We start from the raw sequence: 15,946 nt of genomic DNA on the forward strand, positions 1-15,946 counted from the left end.
GTGCTCGCAGGAGGTGTTTATACTTTACTCATGTACATTGCACGTCTTTCCCTGAGGTAATTTCGTGAGTTATTTAGTTTTCTCAATCCTGCTCGACGTTTGTTTCATGTCAAGATTCCCGAGTGGTGAAGGTTTTTATGAACTTGATGTTAAAATGTCATTGGTGAATGTTTATTGCAACTGTTCTTCAGTACGAATATTGGATTTATCATCTTCACAATTGTGGTATTGGGAGTTACAAGAATAATAATTAACTAGCCAAACCCGTGCTCTGCACAAAGTTTCTGTCGTGAGGGTTCGTAAGGACGTCAATATATCCAGTGTTCACAATGTGATTTATCGAATTTCTTTATATACAATGTTTTTTGTTACATTTTTTTGTGTCAAATTCACCTTCTGAGGTAATCAGCATGTGCAGAAGAGGGTTTGACATTGCAGCCGCTGTTTTCTCGGAGTGGCATTACGCCTCTCAGCGGTGACGGTCTGTCGATGACAGACGTAATGACGTCAGCCAATGACCGATGATGTCATGACGGCATTACGCCTGTCAGCTGTGACGTCACACGTCGCCATGCAAAATAATGTAAAAATTAGAAAATCGCCAAAAATTGCCAAACCTGTCCGTCTGGCACGATCTCACATAGCCCATGCTGTTCATAAGATCACAGAGCATACATCGAAAACCGTTCAGCGGAGGAAATTGAAACTTTACCACATGTTTCCATGACGATGTTATATTGCAGTAACTCTTTTGAAGTCAACATAGGCCAAAGGTCAACACAGGTCGCTTTCTAAAATCCTCAATTTTCATCCGATTGATTTTAAATTTGAAGAAGATTTGCATATCAAGTCAATGAATTCAATCACCAGCTATTTTTGAGGTCAACATTGGCCAAAATTTTTAAAACTAGTACGTGCCCTTATGTGTGTTCCCGTACGTGCGTGCCCGTACGTGCAAAAAAAACAAACAAACATTTCAAACCACATGCCAGAAACAACAACCACACAGGCCATTCCTTCGCTCTCGTAAACGTCGACTGGATTGGGGGCATTATGTTCATCTATAAATGCGCATAAGAAATCGAGAAATTATTAGAATACAGTAAGTCATCACTATCCAGAAGTAGTGCGTGCCCATACAGAATGTTCACATGCATTCCACGAATTATCGCTTGCATTGAAGTAACAACTGCTGTGATACTTAGACACAGAGAGTTAATTAAAATCAAGTTTACCTCCCTGTCTTTGCAAGCCATGACATTCGCAGCCATTGACCATTGCCACTCCTATGCCACGGTAACTAAGGCGCCCTTTCCCCATCGGCCACGCCTACACAGCAACGTGTCCTGTCTTTTGTTTGGTAAATAAATGGCCATAACTTGGGAAGCACTTGTCCAATTAATATCAAACCTTGAAAAGGCACATACTGAGGACACCAGCAACATACCTGGCAAGTTTCAATTAGATCGGACCAGTGGTTGTCGAGAAACAGCGGTCACAGACACACACATACACATACACATACACAGACACACACACATACACACACACACACACACACACACACACACACACACACACACACACACACACACACACTGCTAAAAATATAGATTACCAATTACCATCAACATTGGCCAAATGGTCAAATAACTCCAATGCAGGACCCATTTGATTTGGTCTTTCATTTGATTTGAATTACAACTTTTTAAAATTCATTTTGTGAATTACAAACTTGCCGCCAGAAGAGTTGGCTCACACAAAGTCCTTCTCAAGACTGCCCAGGGTAAGTATTCTACGAATACCATCTGTAATGTCATTCATGACATTTGTGGGTTCGTAAAGATTTATCACACCAGTAATGTTCTGAGGGGATGTTCTGGACAGAGCTTGTAGTGTTGCGAGGTTCATATGTCAGGTCAGGCCAGATCAGATCTGTGACTTGCTACAGGTATCATGTAAACCTGCACTAACCTGTTCCATGGTCGGGTTGTCGGTGACTCACCTGTCTCCCCCACCAGGTTTTTTGGTGAGGAGGGTGTTTGGGTATGGACACCCAGCAGGAGTAAAAACAAAACCTGTCAAAGGGCGGAGGAGCTCCTTGTGAGCCAACGGCCATCCATATTTAGTGCCCAACTGTGTCTACGGATGTCCTCCTGCAGTTGGGTTCCTTCTTATTAGGAGGTTGGTGGAAGGATTTGCACTCCGACCACTGTAAAACCCTTCATTCCGCAAAACATAAAAACGAAAAGAAATCTGAAAACCCACTCCGTGGGAATACCTCCTGTGCAGCTTCCCTTCGCAGGGCAGCTCACCGGATGAAGGGATTGTGGCATAGCCTTTGGGACCCCCAATCTTTGATGATAGGAGGGAAACCACGGGGTAACATTCCCGGGTCAGATTGCGGGAGAGTGTGTCCGAGTGGTGCTGAAGTGCCGTCCACAAGACGGTGGTCTCCTTGGGTTAACCTGTGGTGGTCCCTTCGGGTGGGTGCCTGGAATGTCCTACCCCTAAGAGAGGATGATCACCTGTCTCTGTTATCATCTGAGCTGAAGCGTTTGGACATTGGTATTGCAGCACTCTCTGAGGTTCGGAGACCGGATTGCGGCGAGATCATGGTGGGTAGTTAAACCTACAATTGGTCTGTTCGCTCTGATGGTTACCATGCCCAAGGAGTTGCTGTAGCTGTACCCAATAAGCTGACTCCAATGATAATTGAGGTAACACCGGTGAACGAGCGTATTATGAGACAAAGGATTCGTCACTCCTTCAGTGTCATTTCCCTGGTCCCTCTTTATGCTCCAACTGAGGTGAGTGATCTCAACGTGAAGGATACATTCTATGCCACGCACGAGTCTGTGGTTGATCAGTGCCTCAGAGGAGATACACTTCCAGTCTTGGGGGATTTCATTGCATCGACTGGAACTGATAGGGATGGTAAGATGTGTGTTGGTCTCCATGGGTCAGGAACTGCAAACCTGAATAGCACTAAGTTCCTTGACCTTGCAAGAAGTCATGGACTTAGGGTGGCCGGTTCATGCTTTCAGCAGCCACAAGCTCATCACTGGACTTGGTATTCCAATACTGGCGTTGTAGCAAATGAGATTGACCATGTCCTCGTTTATGGTCGCTCGAGGATGATCCAGAACTGCACGGTCTACCGGAATGCTGAGTTCCTCAATACTGACCTCCGGCTTTTTGTTAAAACTCTTAAGTTGCACCTTAAATCCAGGAGAATGGTGCCATCCCAGCCTCGGCTGGATGTTGGCAAGCTCAAGGATGCGAGGGTAGGTGAGGAGTTTGCAAACAAGCTGGGTGGAGATTTGGGGGGGGGTCTGGGTGCTTTGGGAGGTCCTGAAGAGTTGTGCAGTACCTTCAAGACCACCGTCCTTGATGATGCCGGTGGATGTCTTGGAACTCACCGTAGGGCAAAGAAGAATTTTGTCTCTCAAGGGACACTGGATATCCTTGACCAGAGTCAAAGGGCCAGGCTGATTGGCAGAGTTGAGCTATTCAAGGAGCTGAGGCCTAAAACTGCACATGTGCTAAGGGTGGACAAGGAGACCTCTGTGCGAGGAATCTTTGAGGGGGTCGAGCATCACCTGTGGTGAAGTGATTCTCATCCTGCTTACCAGGGAATTTGTGCATTGCATTCATCCTAGCCCATTCCTCGATGTACTGCAGGTAGAGCAGAGGGTGGTAGGCCCTTGACAGAGGAGTCTGAAGTGAATACCTGCTGGGCCGTTTACTTTGAGCGATTGTACCAAGCTGATCCACCAGCTGTCGAGTTGGATGTCAGGGGTGTTACAATCCCTGTTGCTGACCCTCCAAATCAACTGTGGCTCACCTTCACTTGAGGAAACACAGTCTGCGGTGAACTGGTTGAAATGGGGGTAAAGCTCCAGGGAGCTGTGGCATCCATGCTGATCTTCTCAAGGCTGGTGGAAATGCTGCACTCGTGTAATTGCATGCAGTTCTGTGCTCTCCCTGGAACATAGTCATCATCGAAACTGACTGGAGGAGGGGCCTTGTTGTCCCTCTCTGGAAAGGGAAGGGTGATCACCAAGACTGCAACAACTACCGAGGGGTGGTGACTCTGCTTTCAGTGCCGGGCAAGGACTTTGCTTGGATAATTCTTGAGAGGGTTCGCCACCATCTGCTTGAGCACAAGTGTCCAGAGCAGTCAGGCTTTATACCAAAGAGGTCAACGATTGGCCGTATCCTTGCTCTTCGGGTCCTCACTATACGCAGACGAGAGTTTCGGCAGTGGCTGCTTGCAGCCTATGTTGATCTCTGTAAAGCGTTTGATTCAGTGAATCGGAATGCCCTCTAGTGGATTCTAGAGGAACTCTACTCTGGTACTGTGAGTGTTGTGAGATGTGGTGACACCATCTCTGACTTATTTCCCTTTGTTACTGGAGTTCGTCAGTGGTGTGTACTGGCCCCCACACTCTTCAGCACTTGTATAGACTGGATTATAGGGAGGATGTCATTGAGATCAAGCTGCGGTGCATCATTTTGGAATGTCAAAATCTCTGGCCTTGATTTCGCAGATGATGCAGTCAGCTTTGCAGAGACTTTAGATATCCTTTTGGGGGCCCTCGAGGTGCTGAATGAGGAGTTGGAGCCGCTGGGATTACGGGTTTCCTGGGTAAAAAAAAACAAAGTTCCAGGCTTTCAGTGACATCTTGGATGCTGCTGTCCTGTCTGTGCCTGTTTATGGTGAGGATGTTGAGGTCGTAGAGAGATTCAATTACCTTGGCAATGATATTCATGTCTCTGCTGGCTGTGAGTCAGAGGTCAATGGATGGCTGGGTCGGGCCTGGGGAGTCATGGATTCACTGGATAATGGGGTGTGGTGCTGCCGGTACCTGTGCGGGAGGTCGAAATTCCGAGTCTTCAGGTCGTTGGTGCTTCCAGTCTTAATCTATGGATGTGAGACTTGGACTCTGACCAAGGATCTGAGACGGAGACTTAGTGCCTTTTTTGTACCAGTTCTCTTTGGAGAATCCTTAGCTATCGCTGGCCAGACTTTGTTTCCAATGAGCGGTTGCTGAGAGAGACTCAAATGAGATTTGCTACCTGTATAGTCTGTGAGCATCAGCTGTGGCTTTTTTGGGGCATGTGGCTCGTTATCATGACACTGATCCTGCTCACCAGATTCTCTCAGCAAGGGAGTCTCGTGAGTGGAGGATGCCAATGGGCCGACCATGTGCTTCATGGTTGCAGCAGATTGATCGGCATCTCAAGGAGATGGGGATGGGCCAGGCATCTGCCTGGGGGATGGCCAGACGGAGACCCTGGAGCACCAGCGGAAAGTGGATGCAGTGACGCGCTGCTCTGGCGCATGCTCCCGTACCTGACTGGACCTGAGGTTCACACCTGCGTAGCTTACTTTGTGTCGTGAAGCTTATTGTGTTGCGAGATTCATATTGAGCCATGAGGCTATCGGTGTGTCCAGGCCCAGTCTATGTTTTATCTACATACAAGCGCTACTCGTGAAGGAGGATTAAAGTGGTAATTATATGGTGTCTCTCTATGTATCTAATTGTCAGACTTCATGTAGTAAGAAATATTGGCATGTATTTTGTCCGCGTTTTCATTTAAAGGCATTGCACATCACGTGCATTCATGCCATTTGCATAACGTATTTCGACTGCATTTGAGGTGTGCTTCCTGTTCGTTTGATTTATTGTATTTGATTTATCGTGGAACTGTAATGCCTTTCTGAAGTATTGTTGCCATAAAACAACATCATTCCTTTAGTTTCAAGGAGCCTTTGGGAGCTCTTTGTTGCTTTCACGGAGCTTGTTTGGGAATGAATAAACGGACGAAAGCTTCTGTATAAACACTATTCCTTATGTCTAGATCTGCATATATCATCCAATGAACCAGTTATATTACGATTACGAAATCCCTAATGGCAGATAAGCGCTTGCTGCCAGTTGTATCAAAGGGGAGGCTTTGACGCAGTAATGTGTCCCATTTCTCAAAGTCGGAATATTCGCTCGCTTCCGCTCATTCATATTTCTCCTTTTCAAACTGCGACACATTACTGCATCAAACGCATCCCTTCTGATACTACTTCCCCAGTTGGGGGCTGGGCTTTGCCCCCCTCCCCTCCTTTCAATTGATGATTTCCTTAATCAAATTGAGTTTTCACACAGTGATACTATAAATATTTGTGTTTTATTTTCAGGTATAACAATTTATTAATCAATTAAAAATAATGCAGTGGTAGCCTGTTGAAACCTACAACCCCATTTTTTTATTACTACTTATACTTTAAACCCAGAAGGCAATGTATTTACTCCATTACTCATTATATATCTTTTATCATCACATGCTATTGGAGCATTCCTACTCACAGTCTCTGAGAATATTTCGGGTTTATAATTTCTAATACGATTCATCTCCCTTCCACATACATTCAAGGTAATGTTGAAAGGCCGTGGTCTCTATTAAAGGTCCCATAACACTCAAAACTTTCTGGTTATTTATATATTAACTTGACCTTCCTAGTGAAGAAATCACCCATGTTTCTTTTTTAAAATAAAAAAAAAAATTTAAAAATGGGATAATTAGACCAATATTTCGAACATTTCTGGTGCTTTTCACAACTTGCTATGCCCCGCCCCTTCAAAAAGTTGACTTCAGCGAACCGCAGCGTTGACGTCATCTGCAGAAACTCGCACAGAGTGGATTGACTCAAGATGTCGCGCGCCGTATAAAGTACATACAAATGCATTGTGCACATGTGTTTGCTATCTCACTGATCGTCTTAATTACTGTGATTGTTTCGCGGGAAAGAAATTCTGCTTCTGAGCCGTGTATGCACAACAATCATGAGGCAACTATTTATCCCTTTACTACCTTGTCATAGTCGTGTACAAATCCAATACATGTATGCAAAATAAAGGGCTATACCATGTCCCCAAAATATTAAATGTGACTGTTGAACCTTTCCATTAAAGAAGAAACTTACAGGGACATACAAGTAAAATACTAAAGATTAATATTACATCATTTCAAGGTGCCAGGAGATAATTTTAAAATCAAACAATGTGAAAAACCTGCACCCACATTTTGCAGCTTATTGAATTGCTCGTTGAAACCAGCCTGCTGGGATAGATACGATTCCACATGCATGCAAGCCAGGTATGGCTGCACTTGACATACATTGGTTTATTGTGAAGTGAAGGTACTGCTTCCATTGGCTTGCTATTCATTAAGAATTAGCCAAAATGCTGTAATAAATGAACAGGGAAAAAAATGTTGGCACAACTATGAAAGACAAATTTTTCTGTCCTATTGCATGGCCTCATAGCCTCGGGACTCTTACGCATTGACTTATACATTGTTTGCATGCTAATACAACTTATTTGTCAACTCTGGAGTCCAGACTGGTCTGCTAAATCCATCGTCCGTCCGACTCGGCTGATAAATCTGACGTGCTGTAGCTTTCTTTTATTATTCTCTTTTCTTCATTGTTTTCTACTGGTGCTACATGACGACAGTAGGAATAAAATAAATAAAAATGCAACAGAACGTCAGATTTATCGGACTACTCTAGACAATTGTGTCACAAGGTGTGTTCTGCACACAAGTTTTCATCGTATCCGGACAGTGAGATTGCTTCGTTTTATGCGCGGAGAGATACGGCCGATGACATGCGCTGGCCTTGCTTGTGATTCATTCGCCGCGGAGAAACATGTCCGCTGCGCTGGTCATGTCACCTCACCAAAATATTTCTGATATCGAGCAGTATGCAAGTCGAATTTACATTATTGAATTACGAATAGGATTGTCTAACCAGTTGTTATTGCCACGTCTTCCTTCGATGTCCTCCCGATCATCATGAATGCCCCAAATTTCATCGCCATTTTCCTCTGCTTGTCCTGCTTCGGGCTCGAACTGCGAAGGCCGTATTTCATTTCCAGCTGCCTGAACTTCACCTCCCGTGACTACGTTATCCGACAATTCTCCATCTGATTCAGACCAAAATACTTCATTTCTCTCACACTCACTGTCACTACCAGACAAATCAAAGTCCATGTCATCCATTATTCAAAACCAAATGTTTGATTTTTTTGAAAGCAGAAATGAACGAAGCGTTTGAGTCGATCAATCGAATGTGGAAACACACAGAAAGCCAATACAATCACGTAGACCACCAACCCGAGTAATTTACCTGCAGCCTTTGTCATCGTGCAGTTGACGTCATGTGGGTTACGCCCCTTTCAGTAGAATTTTTAGGGGCGTTCCCGAAGGTTTGTTTTTTTATTTTACATTTTACAGAACGAGTATTGTGAAAAGACATTGTTAGATTTGAAATCACGATGAAAAACTCCGATAGGACATATATAAATGCAATTCAAGTAATTTTGGGTGTCATGGGACCTTTAGTACACTCTTCTTGAGACCTTTAAGTATCTTTGTTCAGCAGAGATGAAATGACAAACCTGACAAATGCTCTTGTCTGAGCATATTTGGAACCACTCATGTACAATACACTTATATAGAGTCAATACATATTTTTGTTCTATTTTATAAAATTGTTTTGAAGCACTCATCTCTTATGAAATATTTTCCATACTCGAAACATTTCTCAAACACGAATACTCTTCTTGATGCACAGATTCATCCCATTTTGTTATCAGTTATCCTACCCCTTTACCCAACCCATGGTACAATGGATGGATCCTGTGGTGAGGCAGTTATGAAACAACTTGCCTTCTCATCCTGGAAAGCAAACCCAACCTAAAGCAATCTGGGCTCATTTCACAAAGCCACAAACTCATTCCACAAACTTTACAGCATGTCCCAGTGACCTAGTCTCCAGATGATATCCAAATCGCCATTGCAACAGCAGAAAAAAACATCTGGAACACCGACATCTCTTCACCTGTTTGCAGGACTTCGCATCTTCACCAATCCCACAAAGGGCATATTCCGCATTCCAGAGTTGATTTACCTCGGCCACTATGTTAACAGCTCAGGAATCCATCCTGAGTCGGATTCTAAACGCAACTGCAAAGAGTTACTGAAGGAGCCGCTGAGGGATTTACTCGCAATTAGTAAGCACCATGAAGTTTTCCGATGGTCGGAACCAACCTTGTCAGCCTTCAACAACATCAGATACACTGGACAATGCCTCATTCCTAATTCATCCAAAGCCACAGGCACAGACAAGCCTGGTGGTAGATGTGTCTGTGGTCACAGTGGGCATTGCCCTTCACCAGTTCATCGATGCCAACTGGTGTCCACTGGCCTTCTCTAAAATGCTGCAACCAACAGAGTTCAAGTAGAGAACAGTACCTTTTGTTGTGAATTACTCACTGTATGCCCTGTTATCAAGCACTTCCACCACATCTTTGAGGCCAGACAATTCTCTGTGCTTATTGACCACAAACTTTTAACTTTCGTCTCTACCCACCTATTCGGACCCATCTCTCCTTGCACATTTTGCCAACTCAGTTATATTGTTACGGATTTGGAAGCCTCTTGCACACAGACTGTCAGCAGTCCCAAAGTTTTGTTATTTAGTTAAGTATATGTATATGGTTAGAATCCATCCCCTGTGTCTAACAGGAATTTCATGTGTGCGCTGCGAGTTATTTTCTAGTTAGTTTTATACATCAATTCCCTTCACTTCTTCGCACCATCGACTCCATTGCCCAAGGTTTTTTGACTGAAGGTGTGGGCGGAGCCTCCATCACCTCAGATCAAGGCTCCGCTCCGAAGAAGGGCATGGAGCGTTTCCTCCAGCCAATGGGAAGCCAGAATACCAGTACTCGCTTCGGAAGTACAGATGCAAAAATTGGAACTACTGAGCCTCTTCGGGGGGCGGGCCACCGAGACGCCTCGACACACTCCCCGACATGCCCCGTCCAATGAGGAGGCAAGTTACCTCAGGACGGATCCCTCCCACCTCACGTGAGCAATGGATAATAGTGGTTTGATCCGGATGGCGGAAGAGAAGAAGCCTCGTCACCTTGTTTGCCCTCGTTTTGCCTGCTGGGATCGTCTCGCTTTGCCTGCTGGCATTAAGTGCTCATCTCGTCTCATCCATTCTCGTGCTGGCTGGCGTCCGTTGCGTAATTCCCCGGTCCCTGGTGCTTGGTGCGGCAACGAAGGTGTGGATTCGAGTCCCTCCCCCCCGAACCAGCTGGTCTCGACAAGACAGCACGAGGCGGAAAGGTGCCCGACCGAACTCCTTTCCTCAGCTCGCCTTCCCTTCCAAGCTGACAGGTCAAAAAAAGTCCACCGGCCCCCATTTCCTTTGGGTGTGTGTGTGTGTGTGTGTGTGTGTGTTAGTGTGTGTGTGTGTGTGTGTGTTAGTGTGTGTGTGTGTGTGTGTGTGTGTGTGTGTGTGTGTGTGTGTGTGTGTGTGTGTGTGTGTGTGTGGGGCGGGCACCAGTCTGTTAAGCAGAATTGTTTCCTGTTGATTGCTCATCGTACATTGCATTATATTCATGATTAAGTCTGCTCAGTGTCTCCCTCCCTATTGTAAATAAACCCCTGTTAAATGTAGTTAGGGAATTTTAACAAATTGTATTGACCATCTGTGAAAAAATTGCTTACCAGAAAATTTCTTCACTTACGTATTCATCTTGGTGTCTACTAACACCTATCAATTAGTGCAAACCCAAATCCTTGTGGAAAATTCTGGGGAGCCAATCAAAGTTCGGGTGCTCAGAGGGCCTGCGTGAAAAAATCGGAAAATTGACTTTTGCCAACATTGACTTGTGGGATGTCTAACTCGGGGTTTTTTGGGGTGCTGAATTGATTCCGACCATTATTTTTGAGATAAAAAAATACTCCTTGATCATATAAAATGTATTTTATTGACATTTTTAACAGAACTGTGCTCAATGGAAATGTTGCTTCGTCAGCTTTTACAACCTTATTCATCAAACCCCCCAGTATCTTCCTCACTCCTCTTGTCATCCAGCTGGTTTATGTTCAGGCAAGCGTTACCATGACAGATGCCTCAAGCAGAAATACAGTTGACTCCTTGCTTTTTACAGCAGCACCTAAGTGAGCTGCAGTCCCCCGCACAGTTGCACCTGGCAAACCTCAGGAGGTAGTCTGGTGCAATGGGGTCTGTAGAAGGGACTAGTGCATATCCTTGCTCAGTGAGTTTCCATCCATAGTCCCGGGCATCCAACGATGGACTTTGCAGCATCAGCCAGTCTCTAGTCTGGAGGTAAGCTCGGAGAGAGTGCTGTGCTGCAGCTCCTGTTGTCGGGGGGAGTTTCTCAGGTTTTATGCTCCCAGTCACAGCTCACTTTCTGAAGATGTCGAATCTCAAGTCTTCCAAGTCTTTGGAGGATTTCCCTTGGAACATGAGCATGAAAAGATCACAGCCTGCTTTAATGATATCACCTTTCTCATCTCGGATGTCCATAAACACGTCCTTTGCCCTCTCTGCTTCATCAGTCTTGCAGAGCTTGCTTAGCAAAGTTGGTTTGCGAAACCCCAACAATTGCAGACACTGTATCGCAGCCAGAGAAGCTGTGCAAGAAGATGCAATACCTCCGGTATATCCCTGCGAGGGCCTCCTGGATCTTTCCGACATTGTAAGATGTTTCTTTGGCTGTCGGGAGGAAGATCGGATGGGCTGCAACATGAGAATCAACATTACCAGGACGTCTTTTTTCTCAGCCCTCACCTCGACAGGGGGCTCTCTTGCCTCATCAAGAGCTGCGCGGATGATGGAGGTGTCGGCATCATCGGAGCATTGCTGTACACTGATTCCATTCCTACTAAATGTCTCAGCAAGGAGCAGAACGAGCTTGGCTTTGTTGTTCTTGTTATCGAGGAACTTTTCTCATGCAATGATGATTTTGAGATCCAGACGAATCTGAATGTCACAGCATGCGTTCTTTGTTCGTCTCAAGTGATCATGGTCCTTGGTGGAGCTGCCATATCCGTCAAAGACCACCGTTATCTGGAGGCGATGGCTCCCCATGGACTTCACAAACCGGAGGTAGTTCTCGGCAACATCCTTCAAAGTAAGGTTAGCCTCCCACTTGTCATTGTGCAGGAGCTGCCCACCATCAACCACAAGGCTTGTACAGGGGGGTTGTTCGACAGGTGCCACTCATGCCTTCAGGGACCTTGCTAGGGCAGCCTTGTCTTCTGGCTTTCGATTTTTGTCAAACAGAGACATCGGTTTTGGCGTCAACTCAAAGCGCAGAGCTTCTTTGGTCTTGGCTTCACGCTCACTGATGACAATGAGGTGGTTGAATCGCTTCAGTGAGTCAATGACCAGCTTCTCGCCATTGACTTTGGGTCCAGATCTGAGGCTTGCAAGTGATTTGACCTTGTGTTTGGTTACCATTGCATCCACAACAGTGTTCCCATCCATCTTAGCCTGTATGGCTCTGCCAACTTCTTCTGCTTGATCAGCGTTGACTTGGTCTTCGGGAGTGCTGCTGAACCCAGTTGAGAAGGACACCAGAGTCTTCTTGTCCCGTTTGACATCGAAAGGGTTGACTTCCTCCAACCACCCAACCATGGTGTTGACAGCATCGTTATCTCTCTTCATTTGGGCTCTTTTAACGTCGGTATGGACAGGTGTCTCACATTTGACCATGCTTCTTTCAAGCTCTTGGTGAATGAACGAGAAGTGGTTCAGAGTCTGAAACCAAGACTTATGAGAAGACTCATTCTGAAAGTGGCCTCTGTTGAGACCACCAGAGGATTTTTCCTCACGCATGAGTGTGGTTACATCCTTGTCCATACTGTCCTAAAAAAAGACATTTTTTTGTAAACAACAGACAGGACATTAAATTTTGACACAAAACAGACAGAACACACATACAGTGATGTGTTTTAACATTAATAGGTCCACTCTGCGTTGAATATATTCAACTTCTATTGAGTCGGTACACAATAATTTTATAGTTAAAAGCTCTTAGCTAACGTCAGCTGACACAGAGAATTCTACTGAGCATGAGCACAAGTATAACACAATATAGCAGTGGTTTCAAAAATGTTGTATGCTGGTTTCAGTACAATTTGAACAATCTGAATCAACTGAGCCAAATTACCGCAAAACAGTCAGATATCAAAAATGTATCATATCAATATTTTACAGCCAGGGATTCATTTTTCCTCAAATCTAATGGTCGGAATCAATTCAGCACCACAAAAAAACCCTAGTTAGACATCCCACAAGTCAATATTGGCAAAAGTTAATTTTCCGATTTTTTCTTCGCGCAGGCCTTCTGAGCACCCGAACTTTGATTGGCTCCCCAGAATTTTCCACAAGGATTTTGGTTTGCACTAATTGATAGGTGTTAGTAGACACCTCGATGAATACGTTAGTGAATACATTTTTTGGTAAAGGCCCTGTCACACCTTGACGTTTTAGCCAGCGTATGGCAAGGTATCAAAATATATGTAAAACGCTGGTGTACGCTGAACTATTGATGTTTTTTTTTCCAGTTTTGGACGTTTTCATAACGAGTTGGACGTATGTATAACATATTAGTAACGTACACAGAACGTTTCGATAACATATAGATAACTTATATCAACGAATGCTGAGCGTGTTGTCGGCGTTCACAACCTATGCCCAACGATAGTCTAACTTACGCATAGCGCGCGGCAGCATATCACTGACGATCACATGGCGTAGGCTATTAATAGGCTGCGGCTCGATGATTCAAATCATAACCTCACTAGACATCGAACTGTCACACCTTGACGTTTTAGCCAGCGTATGCCGACGTATGAAAAATTTTCCGAATGCACTGGCACATGTCGAATACGTTATGGGTAAGTTTTGTATACGTTAAGAGTACGCTGAAGCATGCTGAAGCACGCTGGCATACGTCGTAGTATACCAAGTATGTCAACAAATTTTCAGCATGTTGAAATTTTTTAGACGTATACCAGCGTATGATGCACAGGTTCCGTATTCACTGTCCATAAGTTGTAGGCACGTTACGCGATCATTGACACACGTCGACACATGTTACTTGTAAGTTACTCATAAGTCGATACACGTCGAGGTAATGTTTAGCATACCCGAAACTTATTTCTAACCTATGAGTAATGTTTTGTAGTCACGTTACGTGATCGTTGACATACGTCGACACACGTTACTTGTAAGTTACTCAAAAGTCGAAACACGTCGAGGTAATGTATAGCATACCCAAAACTTATTTCTATCCTTTGAGTAACGTGCTTTGAACCTATGTGTAACGTATCACCAACGCTTATTGACGTATGTAGATGTATTTGACGTTTTCCGGACGACCATAGAACGTAGTGAACGTGTTACTAACTCACAGCTACCGTATAATGGCGTATTGGCAGCGTTTAGGGGAATTGGTATATAAAATTGTTGTTCACACAGGATGAACCCGTCAGTGTTCCAGACTTCATGGTTTTTTTTTTCTTCTTCTTCGGCATGACGGTGATGTTGACACTTCGATTTCTAGTGCAGTTATGATTTAAATCGTTGAGCGGCAGCCTATTAATTATATTATAACCGCACTAGAAATCGAAGCGTCAACATCACCGTCATGCCGAAGAAAAAAAAACCATGGAGTCTGGAACACTGAAGCTAAAAATTACCTCGACGTGTTTCGACTTATGAGTAACTTACAAGTAACGTGTGTCGACGTGTGTCAACGATCGCGTAACGTGCCTACAACACGTTCCTCATAGGTTCGAAATAAGTTTCGGGTATGCTAAACATTACCTCGACGTGTTTCGACTTCTGAGTATCTTACAAGTATCGACGTGTGTCAATGATCGCTGAATGTGCCTTCAACTTATGGCCGGTGTATGCGGAACGTTTGAGTCATATGCTAGCAGATGTCAAAAAATTTCAAGCATGTTAAAATTTGTCGACGAGCTCAGAGTACTACGACGCATGCCAGTGTACTCTGACGTATGCCAGCGTACGACATATGCCAGCATACTACGACGTATGCCAGCGTGCTCTTAACGTATACAAAACTTACCCATAACGTGTTCGACGTGTGCCAGCATATTCGGCAAATTTTTCATACGTCAGCAGATTCTGGCTAGATCGTCAAGCTGTGACAGGGCCTTAAGCAATTTTGTCACAGATGGTCAATACAATTTGCTAAAATTCTCTAAGTAATGTTCCAGTTTGTTGACCGTGTTTTCTTTCTTTGGCATCACATGGTTAGGGCTTGAGAAATAGTGAGGCTGTTTGGGCTGCAAATTGTCATTTAGTCCGGCACGGCTCTGGTAACTCCCACTAGGTTACGCCGGATCCGAGTTGGTACATGCGACTCGGTTCGGACAGAGTCAGTCGAGGGTGTGGCTTCCCCGGTAGCTAGACGGCATGAGTACTTAGGTAAATTGGAATAGACAAGTGGACCCTACCTTTCACCATCGAAATATTGGTGACCACGGTCCTTTAAGTGACCGTCGACTCTGGAGTTAACCGGGGTGACGACCTTTTAATTCCGGGTTTTCGGTGGGAGACGCCCCTATTGCTCCATCTAGCATTCGTTCCACGCCACCGACCCCTGGCCCACAACAATATTTCGCAGTTTACTAGAGACATCCAGCACGTCAAAGGAATTGCAAACTCAGCATCCAATGCTCTCTGATGCATTGAGGTATTGGCACTGTCTTTTACCAAAACACAGGCCATTGATTTTAATGCACTTACAGCAGTGCAATGGGAGAACAAGGAGGTCTATTTATATTCTGTAACCAGGTCACTTACATTTTGTGAGGCACTGCTCCCAGGGACAAACACTACCCTCATGTGTAATACATCGACAGGACTGTCACACCCTTCCATTCCTGCTGCATTCCATCATACAGACTTTGACACTTCCACACTTATCACTTGCCCGCAAACCCGGGTATTCGAGCAACCCAGTGACTTATTACCATGCGCCACGTCTTGCCACAAATCAATGCCAATGTGTGTCATCGGGCCAAG

General features: G+C 44.8%; 1 protein-coding gene and 1 pseudogene across 8 annotated transcripts in view; one reads left to right on the forward strand and one right to left on the reverse strand.

Moving 5' to 3' along the window:
- The window catches only part of LOC147025329 (carnitine O-palmitoyltransferase 2, mitochondrial-like), a 118,782-nt gene that overhangs the window by 18,855 nt on the left and 83,981 nt on the right, over positions 1-15,946 (forward strand). The window lies entirely within an intron of this gene.
- On the reverse strand, positions 10,907-12,601 carry LOC147025331 (uncharacterized; annotated as a pseudogene).

Source organism: Eptatretus burgeri, chromosome 6 (genome assembly GCF_056783735.1).
Source record: "Eptatretus burgeri isolate ZD-2024b chromosome 6, Ebu_testis_v1, whole genome shotgun sequence".
Classification (NCBI taxonomy): domain Eukaryota; kingdom Metazoa; phylum Chordata; class Myxini; order Myxiniformes; family Myxinidae; genus Eptatretus; species Eptatretus burgeri.